General features: G+C 43.4%; 1 long non-coding RNA gene across 2 annotated transcripts in view; it reads right to left on the reverse strand.

The window, feature by feature from the left end:
• The window catches only part of LOC139355633 (uncharacterized), a 107,756-nt gene extending 95,245 nt beyond the window's left edge, over positions 1-12,511 (reverse strand). For both annotated transcript variants that reach the window (XR_011606437.1, XR_011606438.1), the window contains exon 1: positions 12,411-12,511. This is a non-coding gene — a long non-coding RNA (uncharacterized lncRNA). The remainder of the gene's footprint in view (positions 1-12,410) is intronic.
• Between the last annotated feature and the right edge of the window lie 8,054 nt (positions 12,512-20,565).

Below are 20,565 nucleotides of genomic sequence, written 5' to 3' on the forward strand. Positions count from 1 at the left end.
TGACTGTACCTCATTGGAAAGATTCCCCAGGTTCCCATGAAAGTCCAGCATAGGAAAACCTCCGTCATATCTCAGCTGACTCTTGGGTGGTTTCACGGGATTGGCAGGGCCCTTCTCCAACCTTCCCATTTCCCTACACATTTCAGTCTCAGAAAATAAACCAAGATGAGACAGTTATCTTGCTTTCTTCTAGGGTAACCTTCTCTGCACTAGCATTGGTGCTCTTCACCTGGATGTCAAATGTTTGATTTCTGAATAGGAAACAATTATGAGAGCAGAAGAGTTACAAGGAGGCATCATGAATATATACACATGCTGGTAGCCTGGGCCACAGACCCTCGAATACTTTTCTCTAAGACTCATACCTGCTGACACAAGTCAGACTTTCAGGAAAGCCTGCTTTTTATGACCCAATAAGAAATAAATATGGAAGAGGTATTCTGGATCACAAATTTAGACAGCCACTTCCATATTTCTATTATTCAGTTTTTAAAAGTGGTTTGATTACAGCACCCTGGGGGAAATTAGAGTCAATACCAAGACTCTAAGCTTAAAAGTTCATTCTAGGCATGAGTTTTCCTCCACAGCACTTAGGCTTCTGTGTCTTAACTCAATCACCAGAATATGTACCTATGTTCATGATGCCTTCCCTACAACTCTCTGGCGTTAGTTGTTTCATACCTAAAATGCCAACATTTGACATCCAGGAGAAGGATGCCCATGCCAATGCAGAAGAGGCCACAGTAGAGGGTAGACGTTTCCTGAAATCCATGAAGGCTCCCGAGTTCAATTCACACAGGAGACTCGCATGATGAACCAGGGGGAATTGGACCTCCACACAGCTTGACTAAAATGAAAACATCACCTATTTCTAGAACTACGAGGGACTTTATGGAAATGTGCTTGTTATGCAAACAGCGAAGCCTTTTTTCTAGGATCAGAGACTATTTATTCCCATTTGTAATTTCCTGCCTTCAGGTCAATTTAACTGCATATGTGCACACAAAACCTGAGTTATGCCCTGTCCATGCAGTCAATAGAGTGCTGTCCTTCCAATTGGCAGTCTACAACAGATCACCCCATAATCCAACTCCCACATTGAATCAGGAGTTGCTACCCTCTGTCTGTCTGGCTTCGGCTTTAACAGTTTATTTTATCTAAGAAAGTGCCATCAGGCCTCTCCCATACTTTAATGTTGTACGTAAAATGTCAAATAGCCATTTTCTGATCTTCACTGAGGACACACCAAGTCTTTTAGGGCACTCAAAGGAAACAAAAAGTAGTCCTAGGTCATGAAGCATATCCATAGACAGCTCATCCAGTGTGGATATCTGCATCTTTTACAGTGGTCTTTCTATCTGTAGACATCAGTGGGCATTGTCATAAGGGCCACTTGGTCCTAGGTAGTGGCATTTTATAAGCATCCTTATTCTCTGGAGAACACAGATCCAAATAGCTATTGACTGTGAGGCATGTGTGGGCATCAGGCTCAATCTGAACAGCTTCACATCTGGGCAGCTGGGGACAGTCCATAGGCCCAGCAGTCCTCAAACTGGAGAAATAGAGATACTTGGGCAGAGGAAACACTGAGTAGATGCAAGAATACCAAGCCATAGGGCACAGAAGAATTTGTCAGAGCAACACCCAGCTCAGATGTGGTTCTCCAAGCCACATCCAGGCTCTTCCACCAAGTCCTCAGTTTCATGCTTCCCTTAAAACACTAGTGACATCTCCATGCGAATTACCTGTTCCTCACTGAAGCTTATGAGCTCAGACTTACCAACTTTGGCTATGTCCCTAGTTGGTGGATTGGCAGATCTAGTGCTGGCTAAGCATGTTGACTTCATCTTGGGGGCAGTCATCTTTGACTAGAGTCAAAGACCCAGTAGCAATAGGTCCTTCATTTTCAGGCAGTGTGGTCTAATTTGACAGGTCACTATGAATCCAACCCAACTTTCTTGTGGAAAGGTCATTCTACATGTTTTTGTTCCATATCCTCATTGAGTAATTGGTCAGTGTTAGAAAGGACTATTGGGTCCAGTCATGAAAAGCCACACTGCTCTGGGTTTGTCACACCAGGCTTTCCTTATACCTATACTGTCCTATTAGGTCACCTTTAGCCACCTTATGTCTGAACTCCATCCCTTCCTGAAGGAAGAAAGGTAAAGGAAGTAGTCTAGGAAAGCAGTACTTCGTTGACATTCCCTGGCGCCCCTCAGCATGGAGTCCCTTCCCACAGAGCCTTATGCCTTTTCCCCCTGTGGAGTCAGCTCTTCAGAAGGGCTCCCTCCAGAAAACCCATGTCCTGCCAGACAGGTTGGAAAGGCCAAAGGCTCAATTCTAAGGGAGAAATAAGGAAACTGGGATGTGGCCTTTCAGAATCAAGCACCAGGGACTGTTTCAGAGAGCCTTATCACCCACAATGCCATGAGGCATTAAAATGGTTTTTGATGTTTACTGTTTATAAGAAGTTTACGTTTAACATGAAAAAAAGTTAAGTTTGTATGTATTTGTAACTTCAGAATTTATCAGAACCGTTCTTGCAGAAACTGGAAATACTTCCTACACTGGGGTTAGCCAGTAGCCTTGCTAGGGGGTAAATCATTACAAAAGATGGGATTCCTGAATTTAGACCCCACATTCATTAAATAGTTCTTTGGTTGGCCATTTACTATCAGCCCAGGTAACAAAGCTGAGACACCCCAGAATGATAGACTACATATAGAATATATAACATACCAAGTTGTTGGACAGAGTGTGTGCTGTGATTTGAGTAGTCCAAATCAGATTCATCTAGTCAGACATGAGCACAAAACTAAGCATTGATTGCCCCATTCAGTTTAAAGCCTTCCCCATCCCCTGTTCTCATTGCTGTCCATTTTGGACCATCCTAACGGGCAAAGTCAGGCTCAAGGATAAGTACAGAACTCAGTCTAATTCCTATTAATGATGAAAACTAGACCTGGAATCTACTTTGAAAAGTGACACTACATGGTATTCAGAACTTCCTGTATCAAATTTAGCATATGCAGCTGAAAGAGGCACAGTGTAGCCAGAATATGTTTTATAGAAAATCCATTTAATAGGGGACAAGATATATGGCCCCAAATGTAACCCAGAATATCCCACTTGTGGATAATTGGCTGATATTTTGGAGACACGTTTGTGATGGTTAACACCGAGTGTCAACTTGATTGAAGGATACAAAGTATTGATGCTGGGTGTGTCTGTGAGGGTGTTGCCAAAAGAGATTAACATTTGAGTCAGTGGGCCTGGGAAGGCAGATCCACCCTTAATCTTGTGGGCACAATCTAATCGGCTGCCAGCAAATATAAAGCAGTCAGAAAAATGTGAGAAGGCGATACTGGCCCAGCCTCCCAGCCTACATCTTTCTCTCATGCTGGACACTGCCTGCCCCTGAACATCAAACTCCAAGTTCTTCAGTTTTGAGATTAAGACTGGTTCTCCTTGCTCATCAAGCTTGCATACAGCCTATTGTGGGACCTTGTGATCATATAATAAACTCCTTTATTTATGTATCTATCACTATTGATTCTGTCCTTCTAGAGAGCCCTAATGCAAAGTTCAAGCCTGGAACCCTATGTTCTATAATGGTATAGGTAAAATCCTGAACAAAAAGCAAACCTGGAGGCATATCACCTGACTTCAAGATGTACAATTCAAAGCTATTGTAGCCAAAACAAAGATACTGGCATAAAGATACACAAAGACCAATGGAACAGGATAATCCAGAGATAAATTCACATGTTTATAAGTCTTATTTTTGGCAAGTTGCCAGGAACATTGGAACAAACGTCTGAGTAGTGCTGGGAAAACTCGATATCCATATAATGCTAGATCTCTATTGATCACCTTATGCAAACACCAAGGCAAAATATGAAAACTTAAATCTAAGACCTGCGACTATGAAATATTGAGGAAATGCTTCTGAACATTGGTTTGGGCAGACTCTTTGGGTAAAACCTCAGAGGCACAGGCAATAAAAGCAAACAGGATTATAGCATCCTAAAGCTTCTGCACAGATCAGTGAAAAGTCAACCCACAGAAGATTCCACCCAGCACTGTGAGTGTTGCCACAGAAGACGATTATGTGGATAAGTTACTTTTAAAATAGTTTAAGTGTACCAGATTCTCTCGCAGTTTGTCAGAATTTTGTCATGTAAGAATTGGGAGAGAGAAAATTGAAGCTCCTTCTGAAACCACAACTTAGTCTTTGACAGTCCCTCTTCAGGATCTCTGCTCCTCTGAGTTAGTTCGAGAGAGAAAGCAGGTTCTATAAACTGGTATTGGTAGTCTGTCTTTACATAAACTCAACATACAACTAGTTAAGGCCCTTTCTATATCTATGAAGCCTTCTCCAGAACTTCAGTCCTGCTCCTTCTCTACCACAGATCTTGTCCTGTGAGTTTAGTGTTGAAAAATCCAAGTAATATGAGGCAGCCTCAAGATCAGACCTGGTTGCCCTTTCTGAACCACATGGGGACCTACAACTGGCTCTGACAACTCCCGGATGGGAGACTACTACTGGCCAAGACTTTCATATATGTGATGGATGCTTATGACATTTATATCCATCTTGAGTGTCCCTGCTTAAACTTAAAATTCATCTCCAGAGCAGATATTACATGGGTGACACCTAAAACCTTCCACTTCTGTTTAAAGTCAGATCCTGAATTTCCTAGCACTCCTTCGTAGTTAAGACCTAGGTGAGAACAAATCATTTTTCTCAATTCGCAATGACAGGAGAGCTCAGGTAAATAGGATGTTCTACCATATGCAATAGCTTTTGAAAACATGGAGCAAAACCTCAGGCTTCTCCACAGAGGTCACAGCACTCAGATCTAAGCTGAGAAGAGAAAAGCAGTAGTTTAGACCTCACCATTAATGCTGGCCACCTGTACTTAGCCAGAGAGTATCCGTTGATACTTAGTAGGGAACAAGTAGATGCACACGAATGGAAGGCTTTAGGTAATATGTGACGTTGCTCATGCATACCACCTGCTGCCTACCGAGCCCATAGAACGAACTTAGCACCCAACAGTGAAACTCAATAAACCTTCATAGTTTCAATGGCTGGAATAATTTTGTATATCTGTAAGTGTTCGACATTCAGGAAAACCTCAGTAGTGTCTGGCTTGTCTTCCAGTTTGACTCATGGGGCCAGGCATGGTGGCCCACGCCTATAATCCCAGTACTTTGGGAGGCTGAGGCGGGTGGATCACCTGAGGTCAGGAGTTGAAGACCAGCCTGGCCAACATGGTGAAACCCCATCTCTACTCAAAACAGAAAAGTTAGCCAGGTGTGTTGGTGCACACCTGTAATCCCAGCTACTCGAGGAGAATCATTTGAACCCAGGAGGTGGAAGTTGCTGTAAGCTGAGATTGCACCACTGAACTCCAGCCTGGACAACAGAGCAAGACTCCATCTAATTAAACACACACACACTTGTCTCATGGATATCACAAATCCTCTTTAACATGCCCATTTCCTTAAAACTCAGATTTCAGGAGATAAAGGTTTAAGAACTTTCTTTTGCCTTCCAGCCTGCAGGCTCCTTGAATATTCCATCAGAGACTTAATATGGTGATACAACTCAGTTATACAAATGCACACAGAAGAATGTCATAACAGAAGCTGGATTTTTTTGGGGGTGGGGTGTTCTGAACCATAAAACTCCAGTTGTGAACTTCGAGAAAGTTATTTGTACAATCACCCTGAGAACAAAAGAGCCAACATTCAGATTCTGAGCACAAGAATTCATTGAGGGCATGAGTTTTGCCTTCCATAGCACCCAGGCTCCTGTGACATTGGAGTCAGAAGGATCAGACGGTATATAAGTGAGGCTTTCCTATAACCACTTCTGTGTCATCTTGTTTCATATGTTTAGACATCCCCCCCTAATTGGGAGCAAGTTCAAAGGAATCAGGCATGCCAGTGGAGAAGAGGTCACAAATAGAAGTTGACAGTTTCTGAAGTCTGAACTCTGCAGAGTTCAATTCACATGAGACCAAGAACCAGAAAAATAACCTTTATACAGCTTGATGAAACAAGTGCATCACCTGCTGTTTCTAGAATGACAGGAATTTGATACAGAAATGGTTTCATTTCTAGGAAGGAACAAACTCTTCTAGATCAGGGACTACCATTACAGGTATGTGTTCATCCTAAGATCTTCTACTTGTACACGTGTGTGTGTATATGATCAGAGATACCCTGTCCCTGTAGAGCCATTGGAAATCTCTTGGCCTTGCAGTTAGTACAGGGCATCTATAACAGCTTATCCCATATTCCCCATATTCAACACCAACTTGAACCAGAAGAGGTACTATTCAAGCCTATCACAATCTGGCTTAAACAGTTCATTATAAACAAGACACCATTAGGTCTTTTTGCTGGAGTCATTCCATGTTTAATTATAAGGAACAGGTAAAATGTGAACCAGTGATATTTTAACTTCACTGAGGATGCCCCCAAAGTTTAGGGGATCCGAAGCAGTTTCAGGATATGAAGTATCTCAAATGAAAGCCCCTTCAGTACTAATTATCTATAGGCCTTTCCATTTATAGATGTCAGTGGATATTGGAATAGTGGACTCATCCTAGATAATGACATCAATTCTTGCTCTCCGTTGTACAAAATAGCTCCAAAATAGTCAATTCTGAGGACCAGGCTTGGATTTCAGCTTTAGTCCATTGATTTGAGCAGAACATCTTCATATCTAGGTGGCTGGAGAAAGTATGTCCAGCAACCCCCAAATCAGTGAAGAGATTGACAATATTCAGGCACAGAGGAAATCAGTAGGTGCAGAGCACACCGAGCCATGGGTATGGACAAGAGTTTCTCAATTTTGAAGATAGTAAAAGAGCATGAATGTGGCTTTGAGTTAAGTCCTCAGTTTCACCCTGTAGTTAAGGCCAGCTTTAACTTCCAGGGTCCCATCTGTGTGATGATCCTTGTTCTTAGCAAGAATTCAAATCAGCCGAAATTTTCATTCTGAGTATGCCCTTAGTGGGCAATTTAGCAGATCTAGTGCTTTCAGAGCCAAGTATGTCAATTTCATCTTGGGGGTGCCCATCATTGCCTAGAGTCACGAAGAGCTCAGTAGCAGAAAGAACCCTCATTCTCAGGCAGTGTTACCGTCTTCTCATTTGACAGGTGACTACACATTGCCCTTATCCTGGTAAAGTATTTTTTCTGGGTGTGCCTCAGGATGTTTCCAGAGGAAATTATCGTTTGAGTCAGTGGACTGGGAGAGGAAGATCCACCCTCAATGTGGGTGGGCACCATCCAATCAGCTGCCAGCATGGCTAAAACAAAGCAGGTGGAAGAAGGTGGGATAAGCTGTCTTGCTGAGTCTTCCAGCTTTTGTTGTCTTCCCGTGCTGGATGTTTCCTGCTCTTGGACATCAGACTCCAGGTTCTTAAGCTTTTACACTCTTGGACTTACACCAGTGGTTTGCCGGGGGCTCTCAGACCTTCAGTAACAGTGAATGCTGCACTGTTGGCTTCCCTACTTTTGAGGCTTTTGGACTTGGAAACCAGTAGTGGGCTCAGTCCTTCAGCTGGCAGACAGTCCATCATAGGATTTTGCCTTGTGATCGTGAGTCAATTCTCCTTAATAAGCTTCATTATAGACATACCCTATTATTTCTGTCCCTCTGGAGAACCCTAGTACAGAATGTATTAGAAATTTAATTTTTGTCAGTTAGGAAGCGAGTTTTAAATCTACATACATTTTTGCAACTATTCCTACCATATGCCAGCCTGTACCCATGAGTGTAAGAAGTGCTACTTTCTACACTGAAGTTTGCCCATAACTGTTGAAGGCAAAGTTATTGCAAGACCTTAGATTTCTGAGTCTAGACCTCCACACCAATTTATCTATTGGGTTATTTCCTATGAGCCCAGGTAACAACGCTGCAAGACCAGGACAGCAGAAGACATCACTTAATTAAACACGGTGTCCCACATGGTCAGACAGGTTATGTGCTACGGTTTTATTAAGCACCTTTTGAGCCAGCTTGTCTACTCTAGAGACATGGACACAAGACTAAGCACTGTCCCCATTCTGTTTGAAGGTTTCTTCCTACCCCATTCTCATTGCCACCCATTGTAGTTTGTCCTAACCAACAAATTCAGGCTCAAGAACAAGGATAAATAATCTTTTTCTATTAATGATTGAAACTAAACCTGGAGTTTACTTTGGGAGGGGGACACTACCTGGTCTGCAGAATCTTCTGAGTGAACAGCAGCAATCTAGAACAGGCTTTTGAGAAACCCAGTGCAGCCCAAGTTCATTTGAATAGGATATTTTATATGGTTCAGTGTTAATGGCACCAAATGTCAACTAGAGTCTTCCAGGGTTAGGAAGTTGCCTAATGTTTCTGGGGAGAAGTTCAGACCTAGAACCCTATATTTTTATAGTTCCATAGGTAAAAGCAGTCTCTCTGAAACTGATAGAACACTGCCTGTTCTGTGAACTTAAGGATATTGAGTATTGACAATGAGTTGTGCTTGTAAACTAAAAACCATTGTCCTGTAATTATACTCAGGGGATATGAGTTGGCTATGAAGATGGAAAAGCTATGTGAATTCTAAGTGTCAAGAAGAATTTCATGTAAACAAGTAATGGGAAGCTGAACACGCCCTCACCCATCCCTGAGGAAAGATGTAACAACCTGACAGCAGAGTCCATGGAAATGTAAAGTAGCATCCTTGGTTTCCAAGAGGGAAGACACTTGTGGCCATTCCCATGCTGACCGGAAAATTACGTTAGCTGGTGTCTTTGAAACACCTGGATAGTCTCCCATTGGAGAGTGACACTGCGGTTGCCCGGTCTGATAAAGCTGGGCCCATGGAGCAGACTCAGAATGAGGTCTGAGGCAGATTACTTCCCTCCCTCCATCTCCTGCAAGCTTCTCCCACTGGCTAGGCCCAGATGAAAGCAAGCTGGTACTGTACCTGGGAAACAATATGCTGAAAGGTAAGTGCGCCCCATGATTGGCATAAAAGGAAAGGAATTGAAGTCAGACAAGACAGCTGCATCATCAATAAACAGAGGCAAGCTGCTCAGACTCCAAAGTTCTACTGCAACGCCATTTAAGTAGACATTTACCCATAAAAATGTAGTTCCAAATGAGGCTTGTGAGGAGAAAGCATCCTTATTTCTTTGGACTGTTTTAGTTTGACTCTACACGAGATGAGGAAGAGGCAAACCCAACACTCAACCAGGAGAATGCAATGGGAACTGGTACTCCACATGCACCAGGAGAAGGAATAAAAGTTGATTAACAGATACAGGTACAAGGAACATTTAATCGATTACCTTAGTTATAACTTTACACTGTTTAAAACTTTGAGGCAACTTTTCTACAGGATATGAGACATGTCATGAGTGTAAGTGGCTAAGTCTTGTGTTTCCTGGTGGCTATCTTATGGAGGACTTCAAATATTTGGTCATAGCATTAAGAACGCTTGGTTTCACAGCCCCACAAGCCCTGTGAAATGACTTATGGGCATATGTTTACAGGAATGTTTCATTATCACTATCTTATGCTCAATAAAACATACAATGTAGAAGATGTCTAAGTCAAACTTAGGAAGTTTCAGCATCTAGGATGACAATCACAGTGGTTGGGAATAGCAGTCAGTTGGATATTGCAGAGGAATTTATTGAAATTAAGGATAGAATAGAAAATATCCAGATGAGAAAAATTAGGTATACTATACATAGGTGAGTTATGGGCAAACTCAGTGGCCTAGTAGATGTGTAAGTGGTGACCTGAATTAAGACATAATTCTGAGGAAATAATGGGCAATATTTTTATATTTTGGGACAACTCTGAGACATGGAATCAAATCCAAGGTGTACAAGATACAAGCTCAAGTTAACTGAATCAATGAAGTGAATCATAAGATTTAGCAGGCTCATTTTAGAGTCTTTGATAGCTACTGTCAGAAAATGCCCTTCAGTGTAATTGATTCTTATGGCAGGTGATATTTTAAGTGATTAAAAACCAGTAAGAGGATCCTATTTCTTAGGTGAGGAGCAAGGATAACCACAACCACCTATGAGCACCGCCGGTTTATGAGCTTCCCACGGAAGGCAAGTTTTTCCAGGGGAGAATAACTTCTTTCTACTCTAACCTTCACACCATGATGTTCAGTTTCATGATCACCTTGATAATAGAATCTGTTGGCTGGAGATCTTACTAGCGCCTCTCGGTTGAAATGAGTTACAATATGGGGTTGTTTTATACAGTCACTTGCTTGGCTGGAAACTTCAGCCCACTATCCACACAGCTGCCTCAGGGAAACAAGTCTTCGCCACAAGGAGTAAGGATAGTTCAGGAGCAGAGAGACATCATGCTTCCCAGGTTCCTGATTCAAGGACTACCTATCCTGCCATTAAGGCACAAAATATTCTTGAAGATATCCTGCCTTAAGCAGCACAATCCTCGGCCGGGCGCGGTGGCTCAAGCCTGTAATCCCAGCACTTTGGGAGGCCGAGACGGGCGGATCACGAGGTCAGGAGATCGAGACCATCCTGGCTAACACGGTGAAACCCCATCTCTACTAAAAAATACAAAAAACTAGCCGGGCGAGGTGGCAGGCGCCTGTAGTCCCAGCTACTCAGGAGACTGAGGCAGGAGAATGGCGTGAACCCGGGAGGCGGAGCTTGCAGTGAGCTGAGATCCGGCCACTGCACTCCAGCCTGGGCGGCAGAGCGAGACTCCGTCTCAAAAAAAAAAAAAAAAAAAAAAAGCAGCACAATCCTCAAAAACCTAGGATCATCAAGGCTTGACCAGAACAGGAGTCCCATGAGCTTCTGACCATATGTTACATAAGGGACATTTGATGGTTTTGGGAGATATGCAAACACTGTTAGAAGGCAAGGTATAAATAAGTTAAAATAGTGAGCATTTTGTGACTATATCTGCTCACTTTCAGTTCAAGTGATCATTCAAGGCACTCATAGGACTTTTTCTTCCCTTCAGTAGTGAAGACACAGTTGTGGGTGGATGTCTCAGGAGACTATTCTCTTTCCAAACTATTTCAGTATATCAAAAGTTATTGTCTAAACATCTGGATCCTGCATAGAGAACAAAAGAAAACCCGATTCCAAGACAATCTGTCTTAGAAGACTTGGATACCCACAAAAACCCTGTAATTTCTACAGAGTTAGCAAGCTGGCAACTTTAAGATCACACATCTTAAAAACAGGAGAGGAAAGATGGTCATGTTTATATGAAGACAATTTCCCACAGGCTCAAGAAAAGGCAGAATTTAACCTGAATGGAGAAATAGGAAGAAGACTATTTACCATAGCAAGTCAGACGTATGATTGACTCCTGGCTAGTCACAGGTCTCTAAAGGTGACTGAATCAGACTTTCTCCAGCACACCACATATGTTCCACAGCAGGAATAGAATGGAGAGAGGCCACTCACTGCTGCTGGGATGGGGAGTCATGGCAAAAGTTCAGGATACAGAACTGCACAGCTCAGAAATGTTGGCATGACATTGACTTCAAGGGAGAGCCCTTAGCTGTCCCCCTCTAATGGCCACTGTGGATGGAGCTCTGAGACCTTGACTAACAGCCTCTTTCACAGCTCCCCAGTGACAGTAGTCACTGCCTAGGCTAGGACCAACTCAGCAACAAGACTCAACCTAAGATTATCTCAAATACTTTGAGAAAACTCCATTGTCTGGTAGCAGATTATGAGATGTAGACTGTCTGGGAAAAGGGAGGGTGGTCTACCTTTTGTTTACCCCGAGTCCTTGTTCTGAGTGGTGGATCTTGCTCAGTTCAGATTTGATATCACATGGCAAATTCAGGTCACATGATGACCAGGAGCTACAAGTAAATTAGCACTTGTGTTGGAGGACAAAGTGCAGGGAGTAGGGCACACTTTTATCCTCCCCTTGCCCCATTAGCAGTTTCTGGTAGCAGTCTCACCATAACTGAGAATGTGGAACTGTTTTGGGTAAGACAAGACATCTCATCTCTAGCTGGTCACTCGTGGATCCTGCACTCATGGCTGGATGTGATCTTGACAGATCTTCTCTCCTCCCCTGCCAGACACTGATGTACTTGGCCCTAGGAAAGTAGAATCTGGTAGCATCTGGCTCCTGTTCACTCAGCACATGAAGTCCCTGTACATGCCAACATCCGATACTGTGATCAGTGGCTTTTTAAAGATCCTAGGGCTTCAGCAATATGAAGTGCAGGCCAAAGTTATGGTGAATTCACAAGGCCTAACTTTAAGTGAGATGGACCTCTGGGTGCGTTGAATGGTAACTCGTTTACCTCCAAGTCTCACTTTCTCACTGCCCTGCAGATGCTCGTAGGATCATCTCCCGTATCAACTTACATACCACCTATCCTCACCTCAGGTTCCGCTTTTATTCGTCAGCTTGACAGATGACAACATAACTTGACCTGGAACTCAAGAGCAAGATGGGATTCAAGAATTGGCTACAAGGTCCTAATTGCTGGTTGGTGAGTGCAGTAGCAATACCCCTGCCACCCCTTTTGCTCTGACATCACAATTCCCAAGACCCTCTAGGGAGGGGGAGGGGGACGGGGACATAGTACAGGCCAGGCAATATGCTGGTTTATATAAGGGTTCAGACACCGTGTGTGTTGCATGGTATTTCCAGCAGCAAGACAGAGGGAGGTGTTGCAGGGTGTTTCAGATGCACCGTACTTATTCTGGAACTCTGTGATATGTTGATGGATGCTTTAGCTGAACTTGCACCACAGTTCAACATCCCGTAACCAATCCTGCTTTCTCCTCCCATTCACTGACTTTATCCCTGATCAACCTATCAACTCCTCAAACTTGGCATGGGCATTGCCTCTGCCAGTGTCCCTATATGCTGAGAATAGTTAACAGTGAAACTCACCATGTGTCAGCCTTGTGTCATAAGGCTTTAAAAATGGAATCCTTAGTTTTCTGTGTGCACCACGAGATGGCAGAACATTGCTAGTCTGTTCAAAGGGTCTGATAAGATCTAGGTTGTTTTCCCTCCCAATGGCTTCAGAAGTGAACTTTATCCAGTGATACCTTGGGAAAGGCTCACGGACCTCCCTGCCTCAGCATCTCAGAAACCTGAGAGATAGGGTTGGTCCAACCACTGGAAAGGCTTATCTCCTACCTCTCATACCATGGGCCATGATCCCCACCATTTGATGTAGATTCTCGGGCTGTGTGATGGTTAATATTGAGTGTCAACGTGATTGGATTGAGGGATGCAAAGTAGTGTTTCTGGGTGTGTCTGAGGGTGTTGCCAAAGGAGATTAACATTTCAGTCAGTGGACTGGGAGAAGCAGACCCACCCTCAACCTGGGTACCGTTTGATCAGCTGCTCTCACAGCTAAAGTTGGCAGAAGATGGAAGAACAGACTTGCTGAGTTTTCTGGCCTTCATCTTTCTCCCTTGCTGGATGGCTTCCTACCCCCAACATCAGACTCCAAAGTTCTTCAGCTTTGGACCCTTGGACCTAACACCCGTGGTTTTGTCAGGGGCTCCTTAGAGCCTTCAGCCACACACTGAATGTTGCACTATTGGTTTCCCTACTTTTGAGGTTTTGGGACTCGGACTGATCCGTCATTGGCTTCCTTGTTCAACTTGCAGAGAGCCTATTGTGAACTTTACCTTGTGATCATGTGAATTAGTTCCCTTTAATGAACTCTCTCATATACATATATTCTATTAGTTATCTCCTTGTAGAGAATCCTAATAAAGCCTCTCATCCTGTGTCCAATTTGACCTGCCCAAAGCTTCTGTTTGGAGGCCATGTAAAGTTCTAGCTTCTGTTTAACCATTTTTCCCAGTCACCCTGTTTTCTTCCTCCTCTGGTCACAATCTTGATTGTTTCAGCCACCCTTACCACTATTCTTCAGCTATCCATCTCCATGGTTTGATAATGCATTTAATTCTGGGACCTAGAGAACATTCTCTTGAACTTGGATCTGCACATTTGAGATACTAGTATCTAGGCAGGTCATAGTAAACCCACAATTCCCTAATGATCTAGTGCCAGTTAATTCTGTAAACACCTCAAAGACACTGGACCAGCATAACAACTTTGTAACAGACATCCGGATTAGCTGGTCTTTTTTTTTAAAAAAGGTAAGATACTTGGAGAGTGATAAAGGCCGATTGCGTAGAAAGACCCTAGTCCACTCAAAAGGGTTTTAAGATTTACACAAAAACAAGCGAGCTCCTGGAGCCAGGGCATTACCTTCATTCCAGGGTGGCCTGAGAAGTCTTACAACAACCTTTGAGTTTACTTCCAGAGATCCAGATAAGAATTAGAACAGTTATTGCTTTTTTTGGTAAAGAAGCTCTCCCATTTTTCTCCTCCCCCTGACTCATTAAGGCAGTCACCAGCTTGGTGGCAGGTAGACATCTCAAAGTCCCTCAGTCTCAACCTTTGGGGTCTGAGATGGTTTGGCTCGGTGTCCCCACCCAGATCTCATCTTGTAGGTCCCATAATTCCCACATGTCATGGGAGGGACCCCATGGGAGATGATTGAATCATAGGGGCAGGTCTTTCTCATGCTGTTATGATAGTGAACAGGTCTCAGGATCTGATGGTTTTAAGAACAGGAGTCTCCCTGCACAGGCTCTTTGCCTCCTGCCATCCATATAAGATGTAACTTGCTCCATCTTCTTGCCTTCTGCCATGATTGTGAGGCATCCCCAGCCATGTGGAACTAAGTCCGATTAAACCTTTCTTTTGTAAATTGCCCAGTCTCAGGTTATGTCTTTATCTGCAGCATGAAAATAGACTAATACAGGGTCTATTATAATTTATGGTAAAGTAAATGCTTAACCTTCTGAGAGTTATCTAGCTTTTAAGATTCATTATCAAGGAATGAATCAGGCATTCACTTCACTCTAGCTTTACTACTTCACATGTGTATTAATTACAGATGTTTGAAGAGATTTTTGGACATTCAAAATGCAACTGCCACATATTTTCAAGTGATTTAATAGCCTTTCAATGGTACTACAGATCTCTGCAGATTTACCTGGAGAAGACAGTTGGAGAACTTCCAGTTCCTTCAGATTCACACCTTCGGACAAGAGGGTAATGGTTACCATGGCAAGTCTCTCTCATACCAACTTCACTAGTCCTGCCTCTTCCTAAGGCTACATTGTTCCTTCTTTCACCATCCATTTATACCTTCTCATTCAGAGTGGCCTTAAGTTATATCAATAGGAAAAGTTATCCAGATTAACCTAGGAAGTCTTGGCTTTGTGGGAGTCATAACTATTGCCTGTCTCACTCTGGGCATGAAATTCAATGGGCCTGTATTCAAGGTGGGTCAAGAGACATCTGAAGTTGACCTGCTGACTGTTCTAGAGGTCTGAGCTCCACCTGAGCCCCACTCAGCACAGCTTCCCCTGTGATTTCTGCTTTTAGGTCTCTTGTCTAAATGTTGGCTGGTACTTTTGTGCTCCAAATTTTTGTACTCCAGATGTTGGCCTGCTATTTGTGTACTCCAGATTTGGACTTAGTTTAACTCATTACCCTAGATTCCTCTCATCTTCCAAATAAGTCATATAACTGTGCCCACGTAATTATACCAACTCATTTTATGAAGTTCATACTACTATTTTCCACTTTGTACCGTGTGGAAATAGTACGTGGTTGAGGATTTGTATGTATATCCAGATCCAATTGCTTGGGCTCCAGAAGTTATCTTTTGGCCTGGCAACACCACCGTCCTCACAGACAGGCTAAAATGTTGTTACCCAGTATCCAAAGATCATCCTACCCCTCTTGAAGATTAACTCAATCAATGAGATCAAAGTAGAAGAGGTATCTTAGGAGATGAAATTGGTGATGTAGAAGTAAAAAGCAAGTAAAAAGCAAGTGCTTCATGGTCTCTTCCCGTGTTGCCGTGAATATACAAGATCTTCCTTATGGCAAGGTCTTACTTGTTCTGTGTCTAGAGGCATTTAGATCTCTGGTCCTGCCAGAAGTTCCTGAGAATATGCAAGCTGAGCATGTCTGCTTTGGGTGATGCACCCCTGCGCTTTGAGATTAGGGTTAGCTCTCTCACACCTCTGAGTTCTAGCAGTTGTGTTCCCACAGCTAGAACAGTCAATATTAGCAACGCCAACAATAGTTCCCACCAACTATGGATTTAAGAGATCTGAGGCTCAGGAGAGCATCATCCCTTTTAAGTCATGGTGACAAGGGGGTGGGGCTAGCAATAAAAATATGAATATTAACGAGATTATCTTCAGAAATGTACTCCAACAGGCTTGAGTTATCAATGTTCTCAGACTTTAGAATATGCAACAGTCCAGGACAGTGATGGTATATGGGTTCTGTTTTGTGTAAAGCTTCTCAGCTCACAGGACGGTCTACAAGAACTTCTGTAAGATCCCCAGAGGACTCTGGGATTATAATCCAGGTTTCCCTACTATACACAAATCCTTAGCTAATTGGCTGAGCTGCTTTAAGCTGGAGTCAAAGATTATACACATTCAAATAAAAGTTACTCCAAAGTTATCCCTAAAGCTATTTGTCTATTTCTCCTACCCAATAGGGTACGGTCTATTGGATGATAGCAATTACTCTGTAATGCTGATGTCTCAGTGGGACACATGCATGGAGATCAGGAATGCTGGAATTAAGGCCAGCAATTAGTTTTGTCTTTTACTTACTCATACGAATTGCCGGAGTTACACATATTCAAGATCATTCTACAAGGAGACTAATCTACATTTTGTATCAAAAGCTATCTAGTTTCTCCTGAAGCAGTTTCATGGGTACCCTTTTCAAGACCTGGAAGCAGAAATGACAGATCCTGGAGGTTCCTCTTAATTCTGGGAATCCTGCAAATCAGGCTCCCTATGTGCCACTAGATGCCACGTTCAGCCTGTTCTCGTGTAAGGGTAAAAGTGACATTTAAATCTTGACTATACGGTATTTCCAAAGTCAAACCCCTAGATTCAATATCTCTACTGCCCCCATCCCAAGAACTGGCCACCTACTAGGTGTTTCGGATGTATTTGTCCCGAGACAAACACTCCTAGTTCTACAAGTGGAGACTCAGGTCAGGGCGCCCCTGAGTCCTTTGCTTCTGAGCTTTTGTTATGTCTTTGTTACTGGCACAAGTCCAGTTCCTTGCCCCTTACCCTGCTTATGGGGAATCTTTAAGACTGTCAGACCTGCAGAATTTCTTTGGGTATAAAAAACTTTCTTACCCTACCCTGAACTCACAGGAGGACTCCTGAGCCTCACCCCTTATTCTACACTCTGCAAGCATGCTGTGCCTTCGGGCTGTCAGGCTTGTCTCTCTAGCTTCACGTATTTAGCAGCACTTAGACTTGCATCTGCTCCACTAGCAACTGTACGTGGTTGAGGATTTGTATGTAGATTCAGTCCAATTGCTTGGGCTCCAGAAGTTATCTTCTAGCCTGGCAACACCGTCCTCAGACAGGCTAAAATGTTAGCCAGTATCCAAAGATCATCCTACCCTCTATGAAGATTAACTCAATGAATGAGATCAAAGCAGAAGAGGTATCTTAGGAGATGAAATTGGTGACGTAGAAGTAAAAAGTGAAAAGATACAGAAACAGCATGGTATGGCATGCAAAGAGGCCCGATATGTGGTTTCAGAAGGAAGTTAGGGGTGAAGCATAGTCAAGATAACAGTAGCACTTCCTCTAAAAGATAGGATGCTAACTGCTACCTTCAAACAAGAGTATTTCCATTTCAGTGTAACCAAAGATTAGAACACAAGCCTTACTCGAGCAGGTTCATCATACCCAATCTATTCAACCCAAATCAGTTAGATCCTAAAAAGTATACCTGGACATATCAGAAGCTAGGACTTGTCTTCAGATTAGAAGAGTTTAGCTCCTCCCACAATTCAACTGGGATGCAGCCAGGGGAGTTTCAGGGCTCTACTTCGCTCTGATTCTGGCACTAGAATGACATAAGCTACACAGCTGGAGAACACCAATTCATATTTGTGCCATGAGCACCTGCTCGAAATAGGAACAAGCTCCAGGTTAGCTGAGCATCCTGGCATTCAATTTCAGCAATGTTTCCAGGGATTTGAATCCTTCCCACCTTTTTAGTAGGGGAAATGGTTTTTAAGAATTGCACAAACATTGGTCACCCCAAATCTACTTTAGGATCTGAAGACTAAGCCACTCAAAACTGAAGATCAATTGTGAGGTTCATTTCCAGGTACATGGTGCTCAGTCTCCTCAGAGGAACCTCAAGGTACCACTAAAAGACTATGAATTTCAGGAATAATTCTTAGGATTTGGGATTCTGAGACAGGAGAGAGGCTTGCATGTCCCTCAAGGAGGCACGTCTTGCCACCACCTAGGTGGTAGTGGAAAAATAGAAAAACAGGGTAGGAGAAATAGACATAGTTTTAGGGATAACTTTGGAATTTTTTTTTATAATGTGTATGATCTTTGACTATCTTAAAGCAGCTCAGCCAATTAGCTAAGGATTTTTGTACAGTAGGGAAACCTGGATTAAAATGTGAGTTGAGTTCTTCTCTGCATTCCTTCCTTCCCTAGGTGGCAAGCTCTATAGAGTTAGGAGCACATAAGCTCCCAACTCAGAGCTTGGGATCTAGACTTCTTCAGGACTTCCCAATTGCATCATCCTGGTAGATGGCCTTACTAACCTCATCCACCTGTTCCTCATTCTCCTTTTATCTTTTGCATCTCGTTGTCTCCTACTCTGCATCAAGGATGGTGGCAGGAAGAATAATCAACATTCTATTAGGAGTGGGAAAGTGCTACCCATACCACAGAAATGCAAGTCACTTCCACACTGGTTGCTGCTCCTTTGTGCTATTTTTCTGAGAACAGGTGCTGTAGGATAACAACGTGCACATACACAGAAATCCCAAGGCAGTGCTTTGGAGTAGGACACCACTCGAATGGGAGGTGTTATGGTAGCCACCGGCATGAGGGAGCCAATTTGGGAGGATGGGGCTGATGAAACAAATGAGACTACAATGTGCACCAAGGAGATAAAAAGGCTCCAAATTTAGGAGAAGCACCCAAAAGGGCCAAGAAAAGGAGCGGTAAGACACTCATTCTTCCTGCATGTGTCTTATCTTGATTTATCGTAAGACTGTCTTGATGGCTCTGTGCCCCAGGCCTTGAACAGTGCCTGTCTCTCCTAGGCACTAGAGTTAGAGGGAAGAGCCCACAATGTGCTGTCCAAGAAACAGGTGGCTGGACCGAGAGGCCGAGTGTTATAGGCCAAGCTACGCATTTCCCACGTGGGTCTGACTTGTTTCAGGATGCGAGAACAGGGCTTACAAGCCTTAAACTCTACATTCTAGCCATCAGTTCACCCCCACATAAGACACCTGCCTTTTGGATTAGAGGAAGGGGAGAAAAAGCAGGCCCTGTGGCAACACACTTCCCAGGAGGGGCCACGGGTGTTTGCAGCTATAACATTGAGGAGAATGGGGAGGGCTCAGTTTGAGGACAGGCAGGTCTCCACTGCAGTGTAGCTGCAGGAACCTGGATGCTGGCCATGGAAGTCCAGAAGAGCCTCAGAACTGTTTCTAGGACCTTAACGTCTACATGAGCTGGTAAGCTTTTCTCTGTGGAGCAGACTGAAGGGATACAAGGCCACTTAGGCTGCTTTTCCCAAAAGCAATTTAACGTGAGAACATGTCTTAGTGCATTCACTCACGCCGTCTCAGAGGAGCCTCCAATTCAGCTGCCTTGCTGGATTTACAGGACAATTAGGAGCCTGAGCTAAGGATAAAGGTTAAACCGAAGCAGGAAATAAGACTTTACAGGTAGCCAATCACCAGAGGCACTAGACTGGATCAGAAATACAGGGTTGAATCCTCTACACCAAAACTACTTTGGTTGTGTGAGTAAAATCCAACAAAATCCAGTCACCTTTTTTCTAAGACAGAAATACACTGTGCTGAATACAGAAGGTGGAAGTGTATGGTAGCATTTCATTAGTAGACTCCTCGGAAGTACTGGGATTATGGCCACCTGCCTGATGGAGACTCATTACAGAATATTGGAAGTAAGATTACCTTTTTTGCTAGGTCAAGATTCTAGCTGTCCAGAATGTAGTTTCTGTCATAGTTTTATAGGTAATGAGCATTACTGAAGGACGCAGGAAGCCTTACAATACTGCACATACAGGAAGGCTTGTCAAATCCAACGTCAGTATAGGTTTAGGCAACAGGACCTGAACACTTTGGGGTCCAGTGACAGAAGGTATGTGCCATACTATTTAATGAATTAGAGGATTTTAGCTGCAAGAGTTTGAATGGATAGCAAAGTTCACGACTACCCTTCATGCCCACAGGCGTCCCTTGTAATCTTCATGTCCCATCCAGTTAGTGTGGTCTAACTTGTAAGGAGATGCTTGCAAGAAACAACCTTGCTTTAAAGACCAAAGTTCTCTAAGGGGCCTGAACCTCTCAAGTTCTAGGGGCACTTGCTACATTAAAGGTCATTTGGCTTCCACAGCTGATTTGGCTACCACTTTTCCAGTTTAACAAGCTC

The sequence above is a fragment of the Macaca nemestrina genome, chromosome 8 (assembly GCF_043159975.1).
Source record: "Macaca nemestrina isolate mMacNem1 chromosome 8, mMacNem.hap1, whole genome shotgun sequence".
In the NCBI taxonomy this organism is placed as follows: domain Eukaryota; kingdom Metazoa; phylum Chordata; class Mammalia; order Primates; family Cercopithecidae; genus Macaca; species Macaca nemestrina.